Genomic DNA, 9,236 nt, shown 5'->3' with positions numbered 1-9,236 from the left:
AGGATAGAGAGAGATCATCACACATTTCAAGTGAGATCGAGAAAGATTCACAACTGCATTTAGGGATTATGGAGAGACATACACAGGAACACACAGGGACAGAGAGCACGGGCGGGTGCACAGAGGATACAGAAGGACAGAGCGAGAACACGAGATAGAGACAGTGTCACAAATGTAAGATGAAGGCAATGACAGCCTTAGGCAGGGAGAAATGGAGCATAAGACTAACACTGTGTGTAACACCTTTATAACTCCACCCCTCCACCATCTGTTCAGAGGGACAGAGCTGTGCGTTATTTCCAATATTCCCATCAGAGATCACTTAGCAATGTTTTCATAGAATTCAGATATTCCTACAGTATGGAAACAGGCCCTTCGGCCCAAGAACTCCACTCCGGCCCTCAGTGGACCCCACCCAGACACATCTCCCTGCAACCCACTTAACCTACTCATCCCTGAAAACTATGGGCAATTTTGCTTGGCCAATCCACCCAGCCAGCACATGGGAGCAAACCAGAGCACCCGGAGGAAACCCACACAGTCACAGGGAGAACATGCCAACACCACACAGACAGTGTCTGCCTCTTTCTCTCTCTGTCCCTATATGTATCTGTCTCTATCTTGATTGTTGTGTCCATCTGAGACTCTATCTCTCTCTGTTTCTGTACCTGTGTTTATCTGTCACTCTTTGCCTGTCTCCATGTGACGATATCTCCCCCCACACCCCCTGCCCTGTGTCTGTGTTGGTCCTGATGTTAATCTGTGACTGTCTGTCTCTGTCTCTGTGCCTATCTGTGTCTCTGTTTCTCTTTGTCTACTTGTGATTCTGCATGTGTCTGTCTGTCTGTCTATCTGTCGGTCTCTCTCCCTCTCTCTGTGTTTCTCCCATTTGCTATGTGTGTATCTCTCTATCTCTATCCCTGGGTCTGAGTCTTCCTCTCACCCTGTGACTATCTGTGTGCGTCTCTCCCTCGGTCACTACATAAACTGTCTCATTGATGTAACGTTTACAAGTGTAATCGTCCTCTCTCTCTCGTTCAGAGCGGAGGGGCAAACATCTGTCCCAAAGCAACAACAATGGAGGCCACACGACTAAACTCATTCCCAGCAACTATGTGACCTCCCCCGCCGCGCCCGGTCTACTCACCCCGAAAATGACCAGGGCAACAGAAATGACCCACCTCACAAATAAATGTGCCCCTGCAAGAGGCACAGCATGCTGCCTGTGAACAGGATGGATCGCTCCTTTCCTGGCACTGTGCCCCATCCAGGAACTACCTCCAAAATCACACTTTGGCATTCCCTCAAATAGATGAATTGCACTGGCTCAGCAAAGCAGAGTGCCATCACCTTCTCGAGGGCAGGTGGGAAAGGGAAATGATAGCTGGCTCATCGAGTGTCCCTTAGATCCCATGGAGCAACTTCAGACCCGTTCTGTGATTCGCTCCCTCGCTTGTGCTCTCCGTCTCTGTGTGTATCTTTGAACCTCCCCTTGTCCTTGTGTGTTCTCTCCGCCTCTTCCAGTGTCCAATATTCTTCCAGTTCCTTCATGGGATGTGAGTGGCCATTAGCCAGTGATTGAACCCTTTGCAGCCCATGCAGTGTAGCTCACCCACAGCATTGTGAGGGTGGCACTTCCTGGACTCGGACCAAGTGACAGTGTCAGAATGGGAATATCATTCGGGCCAGTGTTCACTGTGTCTGGGAGCAGAGATTGGAGATGGTCATGTTCCAGGCATGGACTGCTCTTGTCCATTCAGGAATAGTGGATGCTGTTTTGCAAGACCATTTCTGGAAGGAGATGCTGAATAATCCAAAGTGATCTCTGTAGGTTCGTGGAAATGAAGCACAACTCTGTCCCTCTGAATCGATGGTGAAGGGTGTTGCTCTCATTCTCCGTTTGTCCCTGTGTAAATCTGTCCCTCTGTCTCTGTATCTCCCTCTGTCTCTCACTTAATCATTTTGTGTGTATGTGTGTGTTTGTGTGTGTGTGTGTGTGTGTGTGTGTGTGTGTGTGTGTGTGTGTGTGTTTCTCTCTTTCTGTCCCTATCTCTCTCTCACCATACCCCGCACCACCCCCCCCGACATCTGCATCTATCTCTCCCTCCCTCACTACATAAACTCTCTAACTGATGTGACATTTACAAGTATATTCATCCTCTCTCTCTCTCCTTCAATGCAGAGGGTCAGGCATGTGTCCCACAGCAATAACAATGGAAGCAACATTCCAGCACTCGTTCCCAGCAACTATATGACCCCTCACCACTGAGAATGACCAGGGTGACAGAAGCACTTGGAGTTCATCTGCCACCCACCTGCATGTGTCCCTGCAAGAGGCACCATGTCCTGGCTGTGATCTAGATGTTTGCTCCTTCCCTGGCACTGTGTCTCACCCAGGAACTCCCTCCTAAATCACACTTTGGCCTTCCCTAAACCAGATGGACTGCTTTGGGTCAGCGAAACCAACCACCATCGCCTTTCTGAGGGCAGGTAGTGAAGGGGAATGACAGCTGGCCCATCGAGTGTCCCTCAGATCCCACGGAGCAACTTCAGACCAAATCTGTGCTAATTTCCCTGCTCTGTCTCTGGGTGTATCTGTGAGCCTCCCTTTGTTCCTGCATGCTTCTTTTTCTCTCCTTCTTCCTGTTTCTTCATGGGACATGAGTGCCTATCAGTCGGTGAGTGAACCCTCTGCAAACCATGTGGTGTAGCTCACCCACAGTGTTGTGAAGATGGGATTTGAGCCCAGTGACAGGGTCAGAATGGGGATATCATTTGAAGTCATTGTGCTCTGTGTTTGGAAGCAGACTTTGGGCATGGGGATGTTCCAGGCATGGACTGCTGTTGTCCATTTGGGAATAGTGGTTGCTGTTTAGGGAGGTCATTTTTGGAAGGAGGTGCTGAATAACCCTGAATGATATTTGCAGAGGATGTTGCAAATGATGCATAGGTCTGTCTTTCTGAACTGATGGTAAAGGGCTAGAGTCATTAAGGTTTTGCACACTGTCTCTTATTCTCCATCTTTCCCTGTGTAGAGCTGTCATTGTCTTCATCTTAGGTTTGTGAGCCCCTATTTGTTTCTTCTGCTCTCTCTCGCTCTCTGTCACTCCGTGTTCTTTGTGAATCTCTCCATAACTCTCTGTCCCTGTGTATTCCTGTAAATCTCTCTCTGTGGCCCAGAATGTAGCTGTGTCTCATTTCATATCCGTCATCATTTCTCTGCCCCGTGTCTATCTGTGACTCTCTCTCACTGTGCCCCTGTGTCTATCTGTTTCTCTCTCTCTCTCTGTGTCTGGGTGTCTATCTATGACTCTCTCTGTCATTCCTGTGTTGATCTATTTGTGTCTCTTTCTCTGTGCCTGTGTCTATCTCGAGCTCTCTCTCATCCCTGTGTTGATCTATGTGTGTCTTTCTATGTGTGCATGTCTATCTCTCTCTCTCTTCCTGAGTAGAGCTGTGTCTCTCTCTGTCCCCGTGTGCTTTTGTGATCCTCAGTTTCTGACATGACCTGTACTGTGTTTCTCTCTTTCTATCCCCATGTATATATTTCTCTTGTCTCGCTCACTACCCTGTCTCTGATTCTCTCTGCCCCAATGTTTGTTTATTTTAATCACATCTGGGATGAAAACATTTCTGGCCAGGCCTGCATTTCATGCCCATCACTGACTGTGCAGAGAGCTGTGGGCCTGGACTCACATGTTAGGCCAAACCAGACAATGAGCATTAGTGAAGCAGTGATAATGGGAACTGCAGATGCTGGAGAATTCCAAGATAACGAAATGTGAGGCTGGATGAACACAGCAGGCCCGGCAGCATCTCAGGAGCTCAAAAGCTGACGTTTTGGGCCTAGACCCTTCATCAGAGATGGGGATGGGGTAAGGGTTCTGGAATAAATAGGGAGAGAGAGGGAGGCGGACCGAAGATGGAGAGAAGAGAAGATAGGTGGAGAGGAGAGTATAGGTGGGGAGGTAGGGAGGGGATATGTCAGTCCAGGGAAGACGGACAGGTCAAGGAGGTGGGATGAGGTTAGTCGGTAGGAGATGGAGGTGCGGCTTGGAGTGGGAGGAAGGGATGGGTGAGAGGAAGAACAGGTTAGGGAGGCAGAGACAGGTTGGACTGGTTTTGGGATGCAGTGAGTGGAGGGGAAGAGCTGGGCTGGTTGTGTGGTGCAGTGGGAGGAGGGGACGAACTGGGCTGGTTTTGGGATGCGGTGGGGGAAGGGGAGATTTTGAAGCTGGTGAAGTCCATTGATACCATTGGGCTGCAGAGTTCCCAAGCGGAATATGAGTTGCTGTTCCTGCAACCTTCGGGTGGCGTCATTGTGGCACTGCAGGAGGCCCATGATGGACATGTCATCTAGAGAATGGGAGGGGGAGTGGAAGTGGTTTGCGACTGGGAGGTGCAGTAGTTTGTTGCGAACTGCGCGGAGGTGTTCTGCAAAGCGGTCCCCAAGCCTCCGCTTGGTTTCCCCAATGTAGAGAAAGCCGCACCGGGTACAGTGGATGCAGTATACCACATTGGTAGATGTGCAGGTGAACCTCTGCTTAATGTGGAATGTCATCTTGGGGCCTGGGATAGGGGTGAGGGAGGAGGTGTGGGGACAAGTGTAGCATTTCCTGCGGTTACGCGGAAGGTGCCGGGTGTGGTGGGGTTGGAGGGCAGTGTGGAGCGAACAAGGGAGTCATGGAGAGAGTGGTCTCTCTGGAAAGCAGACAGGAGTGGGGATGGAAAAATGAAGCAAGTGTTTTCTTTTTCCCAAAAATTGACAATGCATTCAACATCATTGTTGCATTCTCAGCTCTGAATTCTTTATTGAACTTAAATTCCACCCTCAGTCGTGGCTGGATTTGAACCTGGGTGCTCTGGACTTCAGCTGAGTTTGTGTGTGAGCAGTATTGATCATACGATGAGGCCTATTTCTCTGTCCTTTCGGATTTCATGGTTTGCCTCTTATGTACCTGTGTGTTTCTGTGACTGTCTCTGTCCCTGTGATTATAATGTTGTGATTGTGTTGAAGGATCTGCTGGAGACTGTGTGCTGAGAGTTCCCCTACGATTATCCAGGATTGCAGTAAATGAGGTCTTTCACTGGAATGAGGCTGCACTTGCTATTCTGACTATTCCCCAGCATTCCTGAAAAGTGGGAACTGGGCACAATGAGACTGTGGGGGAGATGCACTCAGACAGCGTAGCAGTGAGTCATTGGTAAGGCTTCAGCATCTGTGTCTCTTTGTCTTTGTGTCTAAATAAGGGGTAGGCCATTTAGAACAGAGTTGAGGAAAAACTTCTTCACCCAGAGAGTGGTGGATATGTGGTATGCTCTGCCCCAGAAGGCAGTGGAGGCCACCTCTCTGGATACTTTCAAGAAAGAGGTGGACAGAGCTCTTAAAGATAGTGGAATCAAGGGTTATGGGGATAAGGCAGGAACAGGATACTGATTGTGGATGATCAGCCGTGATCATAATGAGTGGTGGTGCTGGCTCGAAGGGCCGAATGGCCTACTCCAGCACCTGTTGTCTATTGTCTATTCTCCTTCTCCAGTGTCCAATATTCTTCTACTTCCTTCATGGGATATGAGTGACAATCAGTCAGGATGTGAACCCTTTACAGTCCATGAGATGGAGCTCACCCACAGTGTTGTGAGGGTGGCACTTCATGGATTCAGACCCAGTGACAGCATTGCAATGGGAATATCGTTCGGAGTCAGTGTGCTCTGTGTCTGGGAGCAGAGAATGGGGATGGGGATGTTCCCAAAAGGATGAAAGCAGTCAATCCTGGAATAGAGGGTGTTGTCGTGGAAGATCATTTTTGGAAGGAGATGCTGAATAATCCTGATAATCGCTGCAGGGACCTTCAGTTGATGTACAACTCTGTCCCCCTGTACTCATAGTAAAGGGGAGAGAGTGTCTGTCTCAGTCTCCATTTCTCCTTGTGATAACAGTGTCATCGTTTTCATCTTAGCTTTGTCTCTTTCTCTATCTATCTCATGCCATTTCTCTGTGAATCTGTTTGTCTGTCTCTGTTTCTGTGAATCCCACTCCATGTTGCTGAATGTAGCTGCAATGTCTCTGTGATCGGTTCATAAGTGTGATAATCTCTCTCTGCTCCATGTGTCTATCTGTGGTTCTGTTTGCGTCCCTACATATATCAGTAATCTCTCTATGTCGCTGTGTATATCTGTTTCTTTCATTCATGGATTCCCTACAGTGTGAAAACAGGCCATTCAGCCCAATAAGGCTATACTATCCTTCAGAGCCTCCCACCAAAACACACACCCCCATAACCCACTTGTTATATACATTGCTGAACAATTTAGCGTGGTCAATCCACTTAAACTGTACACCTTTGGACCGTGGAAGGAAAACTGAGCACCCGGAGGAAAGTCACGCAGACTTGGAGACCATGTGCAAACTTCACACAGTCACCCAAGGATGGGAGAGAACTTGGGTCCCTGGTGCTGTGAGGCAGCAGTGCTAGCCACTGAGCCACGGTGCCTATCTATCTATCTCTCTGACCCTGTCTTAATCTGTTTCTCTTGCTCTATCTGAGTCTGTGTCTATCTATGTCTCTCCCTCTCTCTCTCTCTCTCGCTCCATGCATCTATCTGTGATTCTCTCTTCCCTGTCACTGTGTCTATTTGTGATTCTCTCTGTCACTGCACCTATCTGTGTCATCCTCTCTCTGTCTCTCTCAAAACCTCTGAAAATCTGTGTCTTGCCCACCCTCGTTGTATAAATTGTCGAATTGCTGATACATTTACAAGTGTAATCATTCTCTCTCTCACCATCTCTGTGTCTTTCTGTGTGTCTCTCTCTTTCTTTTTGTCCCTGTGAATATATGTGAGTGTGTGCATGTGTGTATGTACAAGACTGTATGTGAGAGCGTCTGCACACACGAGAGTGTGTGTGATTGAGAGTAAGGGACTGTTTGAGAGTCTTCACTGTGGCAGGGGAAGAAACACAGGGGAAGACAGTTACTGAATGAAATTACAGGATGGAATCATTGACACAAACTTTGCAGTCCAATAGACACACTCACATGCATGGTCTTTCTTTCTATGCACGCACACAGGCAGACCCTTTCTTTGGGTCTCTCTCTCTCACGCGCGCAAACACACAGAGACACACGCGTGCGCAGACACACAGAGACACGCGCGCAGACACACAGAGACACACACGTGCACAGACACAGAGACACGCGCATGCAGACACACAGAGACACACGCGCACACGCACACACTATTGGCCTGGATGTTGCTGATTATGGATGATTTGAGGTACAAAGAAAGGTCGGATATATTGGGATGTTTTTCACTGAAGCATAGGAGCTTTAAAGGTGACCTGATAAGGAGTTTATAAAATAATGAGGGGTATAGATAGAGGTAATGGTAGCTGTCATTTCCCTAGGATGGGACTTTTCAAGACTAGGGGACACAATTTTAAAGGCGAGAGGAGAAAGATTTAGAGAAGACATGAGGGGAAAAGTTTTTACACAGAGGGTGGTAAGTGTGTGGAATAAATTTCCTGAGTAAGAGGTGTGTGTGAGTACAATTATATCACTTAAAATACATTTGGGCCAGTGGCAGGCAGGTCAGACTAGGTTCATTTGGGATTATGTTCGGCATGCACTGGTTGGACCGAAGAATCTGTTTTTGTGCTGTCGGACTGTATGACATGTAGATACACACCTGCACATGCGCGCACTCACACGCACACACATACGGACACATGCACATACCCACACACGTTCACACAAACGCACATGCTCACAAGCACACGCTCACAGGCACATGCTCACACATGCACACACACACATGCACATGCTCACATACACACACGCACATATGCACGCACACACACATACATACATGCGCATACACTCACACACATGCGCGTGCACTCACACACGTGTGTGCTCGCACACACACAAACATGCATGCTCTCACACACACACACGTGCACACTTACACACACATGCACACATGTGAGCACTCGCACACATATGAGCACACACACATGCGTGGTCACACATGTGCGCGCTCATACACACATGCATGCGCTCTAAAACACGTGCACTTTCACATGCATGTGCACGCTCACACACCTGCATGCTCACACACACATGCACACAGATACATGCACATATGTGCACACTCACACAAACTCACGCTCACACGTACATGCACATACTTGCACGCTCACACACACATACACGCACACACACACAACACGCTGACCCCTTGAGCTCAGAACATCACTGACTACACCCCCTGACAAAACCTTTATAAAGTGCTCCCAAGGAGGAGAATAAACAAAGCTTTGACTGTCAAGTTTGAAATGGCTGCATGGAGTGCAGGCCAGGGAGAGACAGTGGCAGAAGAGAGAGAGAGAGAGAGAGTGAGAAAGAGATAACAAAGTGTGAAGCTGGATGAGCACAGCAGGCCAAGCAGCATCTCAGGAGTTTGATTCTGGGAGCCACACTGACAGTAGGAAAATACTGAGAGATCCTCAGCAAATATCCCCATTATCTTTCTATTCCTGTCTCTTGGGGCATCCGCAGTCAGGCTCTTAAGTGCTATTATGAGACCAATGTTAAATATTTTCAAACTGCACTGACAGAGATAACATGGCTTTAAAAAGGTTTCAAAGAACAAGGGTTGGTAAAGACAACAAAATGTGAGGCTGCATGAACACAGCAGGCCAAGCAGCATCTCAGGAGCACAAAAGCTGACGTTTCGGGCCTAGACCCTTCATCAGAGAGGGGGATGGGGAGAGGGAACTGGAATAAATAGGGAGAGAGGGGAAGGCGGACCGAAGATGGAGAGTAAAGAAGATAGGTGGAGAGAGGAGAGGTGGGGAGGTAGGGAGGGGATAGGTCAGTCCAGGGAAGATGGACAGGTCAGGGAGGTGGGATGAGGTTAGTAGGTAGATGGGGGTGCGGCTTGGGGTGGGAGGAAGGGATGGGTGAGAGGAAGAACCGGTTAGGGAGGCAGAGACAGGTTGGACTGGTTTTGGGATGCAGTGGGTCGGGGGGAAGAGCTGGGCTGGTTGTGTGGTGCAGTGGGGGGAGGGGACGAACTGGGCTGGAACTATGCAGTAGGGGAAGGGGAGATTTTGAAACTGGTGAAGTCCACATTGATACCAAGATAATAAAATGTGAGGCTGGATGAACACAGCAGGCCAAGCAGCATCTCAGGAGCACAAAAGCTGACGTTTCGGGCCTAGACCCTTCATCAGA

The sequence above is a fragment of the Stegostoma tigrinum genome, unplaced genomic scaffold (genome assembly GCF_030684315.1).
Source record: "Stegostoma tigrinum isolate sSteTig4 unplaced genomic scaffold, sSteTig4.hap1 scaffold_67, whole genome shotgun sequence".
Taxonomy (NCBI): Eukaryota; Metazoa; Chordata; class Chondrichthyes; order Orectolobiformes; family Stegostomatidae; genus Stegostoma; species Stegostoma tigrinum.
This window is presented reverse-complemented; position numbering follows the sequence as displayed.